Below are 15,909 nucleotides of genomic sequence, written 5' to 3'. Positions count from 1 at the left end.
TTTGGGTCATAGGCACATATTGTGTTGGAATTAAACTAAATAAAATGGACATTTTATTTAAAGAATTATTATTTTTAATTGATTTAGTTGTAATGGTAGATTTCTATTTATTATTTACAAATAAGGTTAGAATTAACGTATCTTCTTCTTACTTATCATATCCACTTGAAAATTAAACTAAGATTAGGGGGTGATTGTTGAATCTAATCATTGTTTGGTTCACATGTGAAGTGCAAGATTGGAGTCGAGCTTCATGGGTCAGTCGTATGGGTGACAGGCCAATCTGGCAATCTATTAATTTGTGTCGGTTCGGGAAATTGACTTTTTAGTATAAGTTATTACATATATTTTGTTTACGGTATGCGTCAAAACTCAAAGTTAAGACGGTCAAGGCTAAGGTCTATGTAACATTTCGGGTTTTTACCATATTCGTTTGTTTTCATTTTGTCATTGTACGAACATCTTTCGGATCCTAATTTTTAATAAAATTTTGCAATTATAAGTATTCACTTTCAGCCCTTCATGATTTATTTAATGTTTATTCTTTATTTATACTACAAAAGTGCATGTATAACTTAGTAAAATCCATATATTTTTAAAAGCTAACAAAATTAAATCATATTTGTATGACATAATTATAGATATATTAAAACACAATACACGTGCTTCCTTTTTCCTTAATCTGTCGAGATATGCACACACATATAAGTCATACATTTTTTTTATCCAATTCTTTAGATAACTTCCAACTCTCCTAAAAATATAACCCCCTGGATTCTCTACTAAATAACATATGCAATTCCAAGTATCTAGTCATAACATTTTAAAGTTGCAAAACCATTTCCTTCATACATTTCTTTTTCTTTATCTATTTACCTTCTAGATGATAGTTGACTTAGCAAAGATATTTCAAATCTTGCAAAGATATCCAGAGGTCAACTTCTTGGACTCTTCAATATCTTGGACAACCTTACACTCCACTCCAACACCTACAAAATCTACCAAATCTTTCACTATCTCTATCCTAGATTCTACCAGCAGCTGAAACTCAACTTTGAAGACCCATATCTCACTCCAAATTCAACTAAATGACTCCATTCTTCTTCTATTTTAACCTTCAATCTCCTCCTGAAAGATTAACACTGGCCTCACTTCATTTTATCAAGTTTTCGACCTTCAAATCCACTTAAAGTCAATACTACACAAGAACCGATACTGCAGTGATACTTTTACTTTGTCATCCTGTTTAAGGTATCAAACGAACTCCGATTTCGTTGATTCCTTTTCCCACTTCCAAGGATTTCATTAATGTGTAGTTTGGTTAAATTCCCAGGTGCATTTGATGCCCAGAAACGACCTGACATTCGCCCAAAAGAGTCACGAGTTCTAGAGGCATCACATGTGAGTTTTGTCAGTCCCTCGTTTTCACATATTTTCAAAAGTTTTGGGGGCGTAAACGTACTTATAATATTTCATATTATACATATCTTAACATTAGCAAACGTGGTATTGTGTGTGAATTGCTAGACCTAGTTGCTAAATTGATTACTTGTTTAATTTGCGCATTCGGAGAGGTCCACCATATTCTCAATATATTATGATCACACGACCGTCTAGTTTTAACCGGCGCCCGATTCTCTTGGCAATGGTTCACTTGACACTTATTTGCTCATTGGTTTGGTTTATTTACCGCTTTACTTGCGTTTTGCTACTTTTCATATTATATATATCATTGCAAAATTAATGGCATGCTCACTCAACATTTTTTGTTGACAAAACTATTGTACTTTCTATGTATATGCAGGTTATCGTTTAAACTGAAGACTTGGAATATTGGAATGCTAGATTAAGACCTTAGGCCATTTCAAGAAACACTTTATTTAAGTTATAATTTGGATTATTTCTATTTTGTCATGATTATTGTTTGGAAATTAAATTACTATTTTTGGATATTATTTGGTTATTTTTGGAATGAATTAATTATTAGATATTGTCACAATTATTGCATGATAGTTACCTCGAGCTATGAGCAATCATGCTCACGCCCCGGCATTTCCGCCATAGGTTGGGGTGTGACAGATTGGTATCAAAGCCGAAGGTTTAAGATAGGTGGTTAGAAAATGTCCTAGTCATATGCTAGGAACCCTATACGTGCCTATCTGAACTATTTTGCTCATTAATTATTTGTAGCTTATTTAGGTAATTATTTACGATATCCTTTCGTTTGAGGTAATTTGTTAGCTATATCTTTTATTTTAGGAAATTATATATTATATCTTTCTATTTAGGTAGTTAGTTATTATTACATCTTTTATTTTTAGATAAAAATTCATTAGATCTTTTATTTTTGGTAATTATTGCACACACTAAATCTGAGGCTATGCCTCACTTTCAAAATATTTTTCAAATCTTTAAAAATCTTTTAATATATTTAGTAGATTGCATTTTTAATTTGGGAAATTCCTTAAGAATTCCCAAGATTTGTTTTTACTCCCTCTCTTTAGGGCATGGGAGTATGACATGTTTGGTTAGTAGCCGTAGGGGACTAGAGAACTGTGAGTTGGGCCTTGGCAAAACGGTTCCGAGAACCAAAGGTAAAACGCTATTCCTTACCTGGAGGATAACCCGACCACAGTACTCGAGTCCCTAGGCCAAAGCTGGACAATATGTCATATAACCGGACCTTAAGTGAATCAAACGTGACCAATCAACTGGTTGCATTCCTTTAATAAAAACCGAATTCACGGTGGTTCGTGGCTAAATTCAGAAACTTTCCAAAATTGCGTTTTAATTATTTTTAAATGTTTAGTTGGGTGGAAAATCCATGACAACCCATGGACACTCTAACTATTCATTTCACAAACCGTTTTGATTCGATATTTTGTTGGAAATATCACCGTGGTGATTCACGAGATTCTCCGACTACTCATTTTGATTCGTGTATTCGATAATTAGTGGGCTCAGTTAAAATGCCATGTAACGCTCATGGGCCGACCCACTCTATTGAATTGTTAATTCGTTAATTAGTTGGGTCAGTTAAAATGCCATGTAACGCTCATGGGCCGACCAACTCAAATTGTGTGTTAATCGTTATTTAATTGGGCAATAAAATGCCATGGAACGCTCATGGAAAGCCCAATTCTCAATATATAAGTCCCGTTATGTAATTGGGGACATTTAAACTACCATGGAACACTCATGGGAGGCCCAATTCCCGAAGCTTAATTTTATGATTTAGTTGGGCCATTCAAATTGCCATGGAAAGCTCACGGGAGGCCAACTCACTTGATTTAATTTGTTATTTATTTTTGGGTCTTGAGCTACCATGGGAAGCCCATGGAAAACCCAACCCAATAACATGTTACACTTTAATTTGAAATAAATTTAATTAATTATCCCAAAGTTAATCACATTATTTTAAATCGCGACTTGTCCTCAAGACATGACGAATCATTAGCGCTTATTAGTCACATTTCCTCATTATCCTTCATTGACTCGTTTACACAACTTACCCAATCCTTATAATATTTCACGTTTGGTCCCCGCAGAATGTCTTCTCAACTTCGTCGCCGTAGCAACCGCCGTCCATCGGCTGCTCATGATCACCGTTTGGCTGCTCGCATCACGAAGGAGTTCAACGATGCTTTGCCAAGGTGGTGGCTCAACTCCAAAATATCAACTCGAATGGATTCAGTACTTCGAGTGCACCCACCAACAACTATCACTACAAGAATTTCACGAGTGCCAAACCCCCTCTTTACCTTGGCGAGGAGAATGCTACTAAACTCCTCCGCTGGTTTGAGAGGATGGAAAACATCTTTATCCATAGCGAGTGTCCGGACGAGAAACGGACTCGTTTTGCCACTAGCGTTTTCGAGGAACGTGCCCTTACTTGGTGGACCACATTCAAGGACCTCCAAGGTATTAATGAAGCATTGGCCATGCCTTGGGAGGAGCTTAAGGAAGCTATGAAGAGAGAGTTTTGTCCCGAGCATGAACTGCAAAGGCTCGAGACGGAGTTTTGGGAGCTGAAACAAATTGGTGGCGATAGCTCTACTTACTCGAACCGATTCAAGGAACTGAGTCGGGTGGTACCTCATCTTGTAACCCCGTTGTCCCGTGGTATCCGCAAGTATATCTGTGGACTACCTACTATTTTCCATGACGCGGTTGTCAGTCGAGACCCCCTCACGCTGGAGGAAGCTATAACCCTCGCTGCTTCCTTGACTGATGATCACGTTCGAGATGGTACAACTGTCCCTAAAGGACTCCAAGCCTGTTGCTGAAAAAAGTAAAGTTGAATCCTCTAGTGATGCTAAAGCCGACCCTAAGCCTGCCCAAAACAACAACTCTAACCGTTACCACAAGAACAACAACAATGGACAAAAACGCAACACTCATCACCAAAACTATGCCGTAAACCAGCCCAACAACCAAGCCCCGAACCAAAATGCACCCAACAAGAAGCCGTATATTGGACCGCACCCTTTGTGTTTGATCTGTAACTGCCATCATCCCGCATCAACCACTTGCCGTCTTTGCACCTCGTACAACCGTTATGGGCATCTTGCGAATACTTGCCGTGCACCTCCAAATGTACGAGCCGCTCCTCAAAAACCCGCACCGTCTGCTTCTCGAGCTGCTAATAACCCCCAAGCTCAAGCCGGTGTTCCAAATACCCGTGCTTTCTACCATTGTGGAGATCCTAGTCATCTCCGCAATATGTGCCCATTGCTAGCCTGTGCCAATCAAGCCCGTGTGATTCCTCCACCGTATTATGCTCATCAAGCCCAAGTTGTTCCTGCACCATACTACACTAGCCAAGCCTACCAGGTCCAAACTTACCAACCCCCGATCCCTCAAAGCTTTGCACCTCACACCTATGCTCCTCAAGTTTCGCAACTTATGGCTCCGCCGACTGCTACTGCTCAAGTCCCTGCTATTCAAGCCCTTCCAACTAATCAAGCTGCACCAATTCCTCAAGGTTCGAATGGTTGTGCCTTCATGATGAACGTGAATCAAGCCCAAAGCTCAAGTGATGTGGTGAATGGTGCGTTCTCTATTAATAACCATTCTGCTTCCGTTTTATTCGATACTGGTGCTGATAAGAGTTTTATTTCGTTAGACTTTGCATACATTATTGATAAGCCTTGGGATAGGTTGTCTAAGCCTTTTACCGTAGAAGTAGCTAATGGGAATTCGATTGCTATCGATTCGGTTATTCGTGATTGTGTCATGATTCTTAATAAGGTCAAATTCCGTATAGATCTTATTCTGATGTAAATGGGTAGTTTTGATGTCATAGTTGGGATGGACTGGTTAACTTTGAATCACGTTGAGGTCGTTTGTTTTGATAAGTTCCTTCGTATACCTCTTCAAGATGGTCGTATTCTTAAAGTTTTTGGTAGTACGCCTGCTTCTAAGCTTAATCTCATGTCGTGCTTTCAAGCTCAACATTATTTGCGTAAGAAGTACGTTGCCTTTTTGGCACTTGTGGTGGAGAAAGATAAGGATAAGAAGAAGATTCAAGATATTCCTATAGTGCGCGACTTTCCCGACGTCTTTCCCGATAATGTTGTTGGACTTCCTCCTATTCGTCAAGTCGAGTTTCTCATTGATCTCGTACCGGGAGCTAATCCCGTTGCTAAAGCACCCTATCGTCTTGCACCGTTTGAAGTACAAGAGCTTTCGAGCCAATTGCAAGAACTCTCCGATAAGGGTTTCATTCGCCCAAGTTCTTCTCCTTGGGGCGCACCTGTTTTATTTGTGAAGAAGAAGGATGGATCTTTTCGCATGTGCATCGACTATCGTGAACTCAACAAGCTTACCGTCAAGAACCGTTACCCGCTCCCTCGTATCGATGATCTTTTCGATCAACTTCAAGGAGCCGCTTGCTTCTCGAAGATCGATCTCCGTTCGGGTTATCATCAACTTCGCGTTAGTGAAAATGACATTCCCAAGACTGCTTTCCGTACTCGATATAGGCATTACGAATTTGTGTTATGCCTTTTGGGCTAACCAATGCACCCGCGGTTTTCATAGACCTCATGAACCGTGTGTGTAAACCATACTTGGACAAATTCGTAATTGTTTTCATCGATGACATTTTGATCTAGTCGAAATCCGAAAACGATCACAAAGAGCATCTGCATGCTATCCTTGACCTCCTACGGAAGGAACAATTGTATGCCAAGTTTTCGAAGTATGAGTTTTGGCTTAAGGAAGTTCAATTTTTGGGCCATATCGTTAACGACAAGGGTATTCATGGCGATCCCGCAAAAATTGAAGCCGTCAAGAATTGGAAGACACCGACGTCACCAACCGAAGTTCGTTCTTTTCTTGGTTTGGCGGGATATTACCATCGTTTCATTCATAACTTCTCGAAGATTGCATTGCCCCTCACCGCTCTTACACATAAGGGTAAACCTTACGAGTGGGGGTCAAAGCAAGAGGAAGCATTTCAAACTCTTAAGGACATGCTTTGCAATGCTCCTATTCTTGCACTTCCCGAAGGTATTGAAGACTTCGTCGTATTCTGTGATGCTTCTAACCAAGGCCTAGGTTGTGTTCTTATGCAACGAGGCAAGGTTATCGCGTATGCTTCGAGACAACTCAAGGTTCACGAAAAAAATTATACGACGCATGATCTCGAGCTTGGTGGCGTCGTATTCGCCTTGAAGATTTGGAGACATTATCTCTATGGTACCAAATGCGTAGTATTTACCGATCATAAGAGTCTCCAACACATTTTCGATCAAAAGGAACTCAACATGAGACAACGTCGTTGGCCCGAGTTGCTTAGCGACTATGATTGCGAGATTCGCTACCATCCCGGTAAAGCGAATGTCGTGGCCGACGCTCTTAGCTGTAACAAACAAGTCAAGTCCGTGTTGCTTACCTGTGTTCTCATTCAAAATGATCTCGAAAAGCGTGTTCTTAATGCGCAACACGAATCCGTCACCGAAGGCAATATGTATGACGAGATGTCGTGTGGTGCGGAATCTCAATTGGAAACCAAGCCCAATGGTTTGCTTTATTTCCTTAATCGCTTATGGATTCCCGATCGTGATGACCTTCGCACATTCATAATGGACGAGGCTCATAAGTCACGATATTCCGTACATCCCGGTGCTGATAAAATGTACGCTGATCTACGTTTCGTCTTTTGGTGGCCCGGAATGAAGAAAGACATTGCTCTTTACGTTGCAAAATGTCTCACTTGTTCTAAAGTCAAAGCCGAGCATCAACGACCTTATGGTTTGCTCGAGCAACCTCCCGTTCCCGTATGGAAGTGGGAAGATATTGCTATGGACTTTATTACTAAGCTTTCTTCTACCCGAAAGCAACACGATAGTATTTGGGTAATCATCGATCGTTTGACGAAGTCTGCTCATTTCATTCCCATCAAGGAAACGTATTCGGTTGATCGTTTGGCATATATTTACGTTGAAAGGATTGTTTTTCATCATAGAACTCCATTAACCATTATCTCCGATAGAGATGGTCGTTTCACTTCTCGTTTCCGGAAGTCTCTCCAATCCTCTTTGGGAACTTGTTTGGATCTTAGTACTGCTTACCATCCGCAATCTGATGGTCAATCTGAACGTACAATTCAAACTCTAGAAGACATGCTTCGCTCATGTGTCCTCGATTTTAGGGGCAATTGGGATACTCATCTACCGCTCATTGAGTTTTCGTATAACAATAGCTTTCACTCTAGCATTGGTATGGCACCTTTCGAAGCTCTTTATGGCCGCAAATGCCGTTCTCCTATTTGTTGGAATGAAGTTGGTGAATCTCAAGTTACTGGTCCGGAGTTAGTTCAAGAAACGACTGATCGTATTGCTCAAATCCGCCAAAATCTACTCGCTGCTCGTAGTCGACAAAAGAGTTATGTGGATAAACGTAGGAAGCCTCTCGAGTTTACTGTTGGTCATCGTGTTCTACTTAAAGTATCTCCATGGAAAGGTGTTGTGAGATTTGGAAAGAAAGGGAAGTTATCTCCTCGTTTCGTTGGTCCTTTTGAAATCATTGAGCGTATTGGTCCTGTTGCATATAGACTTGATCTTCCATCTGAACTCTCAAATATTCATCCGGTATTTCATGTTTCGAATTTGAATAAGTGTCTTGCCGAGGGTAATTTCCAAATACCTCTTGATGAAGTTCGTATTGAGGAAACCATGCATTTTGTTGAAAGACCCGTTGAGATCATGGATCATAAAGATAAAGTTACCAAGCGTAGTCGTATACCGTTAGTCAAGGTGCGTTGGGAATCGAAGCAAGGAGTTGAGTTTACTTGGGAACATGAAGATCAAATGAAGGAGAAGTATCCTCATCTGTTCCCTACAGCTATTCTCTAATTTCGGGACGAAATTCCTATAAGTAGGGGATACTGTAATATTTCGGGTTTTTACAATATTCGTTTGTTTTCATTTTGTCATTGTACAAACATCTTTCAGATCCTAATCTTTAATAAAATTTTGCAATTATAAGTATTCACTTTCAGCCCTCCATGATTTATTTAATGTTTATTCTTTATTTATACTACAAAAGTGCATGTATAACCTAGTAAAATCCATATATTTTTAAAAGCTAACAAAATTAAATCATATTTGTATGACATAATTATAGATATATTAAAACACAATACACGTGCTTCCTTTTTCCTTAATCTGTCGAGATATGCACACACATATAAGTCATACATATTTTTTATCCAATTCTTGAGATAACTTCCAACTCTCCTAAAAATATAACCCCCTGGATTCTCTACTAAATAACATATGCAATTCCAAGTATCTAGTCATAACATTTTAAAGTTGCAAAACCATTTCCTTCCTACATTTCTTTTTCTTTATCTATTTACCTTCTAGATGATAGTTGACTTAGCAAAGATATTTCAAATCTTGCAAAGATATCCAGAAGTCAACTTCTTGGACTCTTCAATATCTTGGATGTGACATTTGTCAATTTCAGGTTATTTTATACTTGTATTCTTAATGTAAACCCGACCCGTTTTGTATCCCGAACCTTTCGATATTATCAAAATGATGAATTGTATGTTAAATATTTGTTTTATAGTTGTTGGATAAAAAAAAACACCCTTTTCGGTTCTTAAAATTCCCCGAAAACGTTCAAAACGAACTCCAGGGACTAAAACTACCAAAATGGAGACTTGAATGACCCATTTGTAGTTTGTGCTTTCTTGGGTCTATAACCAACCCATTTTCATGAAACACCCTTTATGAAAGACCCATTCAACTTACCCTATATATACACACCCATCTTCTTCATTTGTGCTTGCTCATTTCTTCATTTCTCTCTCAAATTCTTGAATTCTAAGGTTGTTCTTCATAAGCTAATCTTTCATTTTAACTAACTTCTCAATACTTAAAGCTTATGTTACAACATATATATAATATACACTCCTTGTTTACCTTCGGTCTTTCATTTCTCCGGTCTCGGCCGGTTGAAATGTCGGGCTAGTAAGGCAAGGTACATGGAGGACTTTGTAGTCCTTGTTTATATATTTAACAAATCTAACCATATAACTTGTTATACTTGCTTAACTTCTACATATTTTAGTTTATTGTTCATATTTGTCAAGTTCCATGGTATTGGGTATGTGGTGACTAGCCTCGGTTTCATCCTGAGTTGAGAACCGAACCAAAAACCGAACTTTTGTTTAAAAGCATTATTGTTAACTTTTTGAATGTAAAACTTGAGTATTATTATTTATAAGTTATTTTACAAGTTCCATGGTAATTGGGTATGTGGTAACCATCCTCGGTCTTATTCCGAGTCAAGGACCGAACCAAAAACCGAACTTTTGTTTAAAAGCATTATTGTTAACTTTTTGAATGTAAAACTTGAGTATTATTATTTATAAGTTATTTTACAAGTTCCATGGTAATTGGGTATGTGGTAACCATCCTCGGTCTTATTCCGAGTCATGGACCGAACCAAAAACCGAACTAAACCGAGTTCACTCGCTTAAGACACACAAGTGTGTTTTTAGCCACCAAAACTCATATTTTTCTTCAAGATTATATTTTAAATCAATTTTAGTTAGTTTCTAAACATACTTGGCATGTCGATAACCAACTTGATCTTATAACAAGTTCGAACCGATAAGGTCGTATACTCGCTTAACGAACGTTAAGGTTCTTCACAATAGAACTACATACTTGGTTAAGTCTATTTTGATTTTATTGAGTTATCTCATAACATTTATTATTTTGGGAAGTTAACTGTGAGCTTGGTCAATTATCAAGTCTCGAACCGACAAACCCGAACACTCGTTTAAACCTCGTTTTGGTATTCTTATAACCAAGGGTTTTGCAGTATTGCATTTTAACCCACATTATTACTTAACATAGGTTGAGTAAAAAAAGAAAAAAACTAATAAATAGAATACCGAGACCCGGTTTCGAGTAAACTTATTTTACAAAACTCGTTTCTTTAATTCCTCAAATATTTACATTTTAAATCCTAAACTTTATTTATTTACTTTATTTGTCATGTATTTTATTTTAAACTCTTCCAAGACTACCTACTAACACAAGACCCGTTTAATATAGGTCTTGCTCGTTAAAGCGATCTCTCCGATTATTCACGACACTATCTTTCAAGTTACTTGTTAATGTGAGTACTTTTTCATTCCCCGTTTTCCATCTTTCGTTTTGGGGGTGGCATTGCATACTTATTCAAATTCAAATGATTTATACTTGAGTCTTAAACCCCAACACGTATTGTATATGTTTACTTAAATAAAAGCTCGATTTGGTGTTATATGCTTTACATGATTATGTGAAAATTCTTGAATGCTAAGGCGGGTAGCCTCTTGAATGCTAAGGCGGGTAGCCTCATCAAAGTATGATCATACGTTAATTCCGAGTATATATGGTATCCCCATATAGAAAGGTGTCGTCAATGTATTCTTATTGACGATTTCATTATTGTCGTCAGTGTATTCTTATTGACGGTTTTATTACCTAAATTGTTGCTATTATTTATTGTTTTCATATACTAGTTGTGGATTTCATACTATATACTTATTGTCCAAACCTATGAAAATTGCTCACCAACCTTTGTGTTGACAAACTCTATTTTATGCAATGTTACAGGTTTGATGTTAGCTTGATTGGATTACTTGAAGAAACTTATTATCTTGGCTTTAGGATATTAGAAAATAAAAGAACAAGTTATTTGTTTATCTATCTATTTGGTATTTTGTATGAACAATTGTTGTGTTATTTATGATAATACGGATTTAAATGAGTTGTTTAAATATTGTAACTTTATAGTGTCGTTGTGCAATGAGCAATCATGTCGCGCCTCGACGTTTCCGCCTTTATTGGTCGAGGTGTGACATTGGACAACCTTACACTCCACTCCAACACCTACAAAATCTACCAAATCTTTCACTATCTCTATCCTAGATTCTACCAACAGCTGAAACTCAACTTTGAAGACCCATATCTCACTCCAAATTCAACTAAATGACTCCATTCTTCTTCTATTTTAACCTTCAATCTCCTCCTGAAAGATTAACACTGGCCTCACTTCATTTTATCAAGTTTTCGACCTTCAAATCCACTTAAAGTCAATACTGCACAAGAACCGATACTGCAGTGATACTTTTACTTTGTCATCCTGTTTAAGGTATCAAACGAACTCCGATTTCGTTGATTCCTTTTCCCACTTCCAAGGATTTCATTAATGTGTAGTTTGGTTAAATTCCCAGGTGCATTTGATGCTCAGAAACGACCTGACATTCGCCCAAAAGAGTCACGAGTTCTAAAGGCATCATATGTGAGTTTTGACATTCCCTCGTTTTCACATATTTTCAAAAGTTTTGGGGGCGTATACGTACTTATAATATTTCATATTATACATATCTTAACATTAGCAAACGTGGTATTGTGTGTGAATTGCTAGACCTAGTTGCTAAATTGATTACTTGTTTAATTTGCGCATTCGGAGAGGTCCACCATATTCTCAATATAGTATGATCATACGACCGTCTAGTTTTAACCGGCGCCCGATTCGCTTGGAAATGGTTCACTTGACACTTATTTGCTCATTGGTTTGGTTTATTTACCGCTTTACTTGCGTTTTGCTACTTTTCATATTATATATATCATTGCAAAATTAATGGCATGCTCACTCAACATTTTTTATTGACAAAACTATTGTACTTTCTATGTATATGCAGGTTATCGTTTAAACTGAAGACTTGGAATATTGGAATGCTAGATTAAGACCTTAGGCCATTTCAAGAAACACTTTATTTAAGTTATAATTTGGATTATTTCTATTTTGTCATGGATTATTGTTTGGAAATTAAATTACTATTTTTGGATATTATTTGGTTATTTTTGGAATGAATTAATTATTAGATATTGTCACAATTATTGCATGATAGTTACCTCGAGCTATGAGCAATCATGCTCACGCCCCGGCATTTCCGCCTTAGGTTGGGGTGTGACAGTCTAGGTCTAAACACATATCTAGCAATGCTTGAGTTAAGCATATGAGTTAAGTTTGGTCTGTTTAAATGTGTTGTATACTTGTATGATTGTAAGTTTATTAAAAAAGGAGTCATGATTGGTGCAGTCTAACAAATGAGAGAAAATAAACTTGAAGGATGGAATTCATTGACTTAAGAAGTTAAAAAGGATTACAACTTGGTAAAATTGTTTAGATGAAAGTACGTTTAGCAATACCTTTTAAAAAACATTTAATTTGTTAATGAACATGATTAATCGATTAGTTAACATCACATGTAGAAAAATATCAGATTGATATTACACAATGTGCATGAATTGTCATATCCATATGTTTTTGTGCCCGATAGTTGACATCGTACGTTCAAGAAAAATCTAGCGCATGTGCGGGTAGTAATCCGAAGATTACCTGGTCGATGTGATTGAAATTCGCCACATATTTTTATATACCTCATGGTAGTAAAATTGGGAAAAATGCGCACCGTTATTTGATTTTGAATGATTTTATATTTCTGGATTGCTCAACAAAAAATCCAGGTTTGGCCGGTGTGGCAGAACAACGAATTTCTTTTTATGGCATCACTGGTTTTTAGTGTTGGGATGTCTATCACCCCATCACAAATATATTTTTTAGTTTAGGTCAGACTAGAATTTTCATCATGAAATATCATACAAATCAATTTGTTGATTGTGGTATACATTACCTAATTTCCCATGATCAAGATCGCATAACCATAGAAACCAGTCCATAAAAGATAACTTGATAGTAAAGTTTATGGACGACCTGAACTAGTATTTATTAGTATTTGAATTGTTAACAATACAGACATAAGCAAATAATAAAGATAACAAATGATACAGATAACTGATTCATATATATAGTACGTACATGTTTAAATCATGTGAAAGAATAAATAAAATATCAAATCATGTGAAGACAAAAAAAAAAAAAAAACAAAAAAACAAAACAAAACATTAGAGTCGCCACTCATGCGTGCATGGTCTTACCGTGAAGATCAAGGTAGGCAGATAGCTCCAACAAGTTTGTGTTGGAAGTAATTTCGGACTCCAAGTCACAAGTTGGTGAACCTGAGGGACTAATATTGACAAGCTGGCTATAGATGGTTATGTTTCATAATTGTATTGTAATTATAATAAGTAATGTCTTGGCTAGCAAGTTAGGTTAGTCTATATAAACAAAGATATGTTAGACATTAAAGAATGTGAGGTGTGAAATGCAATCGAATTAGGGTTCATCTAGAGACACACACACGAGATGTAACCGAGTTAGGGTTCATCTAGATATAACCGAGTTAGGGTTCATCAAGAGTCAAACTGAGTTAGGGTTTGAGAGTTTGTAATCTGTTTTTGGAGTGAGATTTTCTGATTAATATAAATGAGAGTTAGTCGTTTTATTCGTGTTGATTATCGGTCTGGGACTTGAGTTTGATCATCTTCAACAAGCAACCAATTTAGAGTCTAACCGCATATTGTTCGTGCCAAGAACTGATACCATTTCAAGAATCAATCATAAAGAACCGCTTTAGATAAATGACTCCAACGCTAGCTAATCCACCAACACTTCCTAATTTTTCGACAAACTTAATTTGTAGGAAGGTGGTTCGTAAAATATAAAATAAAACACTTTTAAAATTTCAATTACTATATAGAATGTGGAATGTGATTCAAATAGCATGATCACATGGTGTTCAATTGTGTACAAACTATTCAAAAAGAAGGTATATATAAGAAGATACAAAGAGATCAACTAGGACTAGGATCTTGGTCAAGACATGTGCCGGTGGTCTTTGGTTAAGTCATGGCCATGGTCAAATCATAACCGAAGATATACAATCAATGGGAATGTTGGCAACAAGTGGGAATATTCTAACATGCCCCTAAGTCAAAGCATCTGGTTTGCAAATTTTGAGACATGAGCGAAATTCTTTAAACAATATAGTCAGCGAGTCCGTGGTAAAGACATGATTAACATATTGTTGAGACAAATGAACCTGGTAGACATGAATACGATTAAGGGTGACATGTTCACGAACAAAGTACATGGCTATTTCAATATATTTCGTGCATTAATGTTGAATAAGGTTTGATGGAAAGCTAGTAACCAGCATTCACATTGCCGCATAACACTAATGCTGCTTGTTGAAGAAGATGATGGAGTTCCATTAGAAGACTTTGAAGCCAACACGCTTCTGAAACACCATCGGCATTAGCCTAATATTATGTCTTAACCCTCGAATGAGACAGTGTAGATTGGTGTTTTGACAACCAGAAGAACAGATTATTCCCTAGGACACAATAACCAAAACTTGATATGTTGTTGGGGGGCATCCTGCCAATCGACATTTGTGTATATAACTAAATCGACGTGATGTTAGTATTTTAGTGTAATTGGATTAACTGGTTGATCAATTTAATCATAATAAACATTAAGCATGTTCGGGATGTGTTTAGTACACGCTTGCTTTAGTTTACTGCGATGCCCCTAACGAATGGGCCCTCGGTTGTGGGGTCGTAGGGGCGGCAGCTCCTAGCAGGGTCCAAGGGGCAGGAGCCCCTGGCGGGGGTTAAGCCTCCAGATCAGTTTGGAAATATTTTATTTTATGATTATGTTACACATAATCATAAGTATTATTTGAAGTTTATTTATTAATGTTTTTAAATTTTGAATAGACAATTGCTTGAAGCACTTATCTTGAACTACAACTGCCCTGGAGATAAAACACGGTTTTTGCTTTGATCGACATTCCGACTGGTTCATCTTTTTCACAAATTCATACTAAATTCTTGTCTGATTTCGGAGTAGTTTCATCCGATTAAAGTGTTTTGGAAAACCACCAAAATAACTTTTAATCTGAAAGTTATCACACGACTATCTGAATTATCCAGGTTGCTATTTCAAATCCCCAACACGTGAGTACTTAGGTGTAGTTTAAATCCATGAGTAATCGTTCCCTTAATGTATCAGATTATCCTATGAAGATATTTAATGTGAACCTCCAGTGGATTTTGCATGAAGATGCATATTGTTTAACCGAGTAATTTACATATATTTGGCCAGGTGAATGTGAGACACTGATGGACACGATAATGAGCCAGTTGCATTTGGTAGTCCACTGTTGACTGTGAGTTCCCTTTTGGTGTCAACAAGGGTGTTTGTATAATTACAATAAGCCATTCTGGCCTTCATAATGATATTTAGAGTTTATTTATGTTGTGATGGAATGAGCCGTCTTTGTTGCGAGTCCCAACAGCACCAAGTAAATAGTTTTAGCGGTTCAAGATCGCTCATGGTGGGTTCCTTGTCGGGAGAGCATTTAAGGGCGGAAACAAGAGCCTTTGAGGAGGCAGTGATGATGAGGATGTCGTTGGCAACATATAC

This window comes from Bidens hawaiensis, unplaced genomic scaffold (assembly GCF_021521415.1).
Source record: "Bidens hawaiensis isolate Kalapana, Puna unplaced genomic scaffold, B.hawaiensis_p1.1 tig00004242_1, whole genome shotgun sequence".
NCBI lineage: Eukaryota > Viridiplantae > Streptophyta > Magnoliopsida > Asterales > Asteraceae > Bidens > Bidens hawaiensis.
This window is presented reverse-complemented; position numbering follows the sequence as displayed.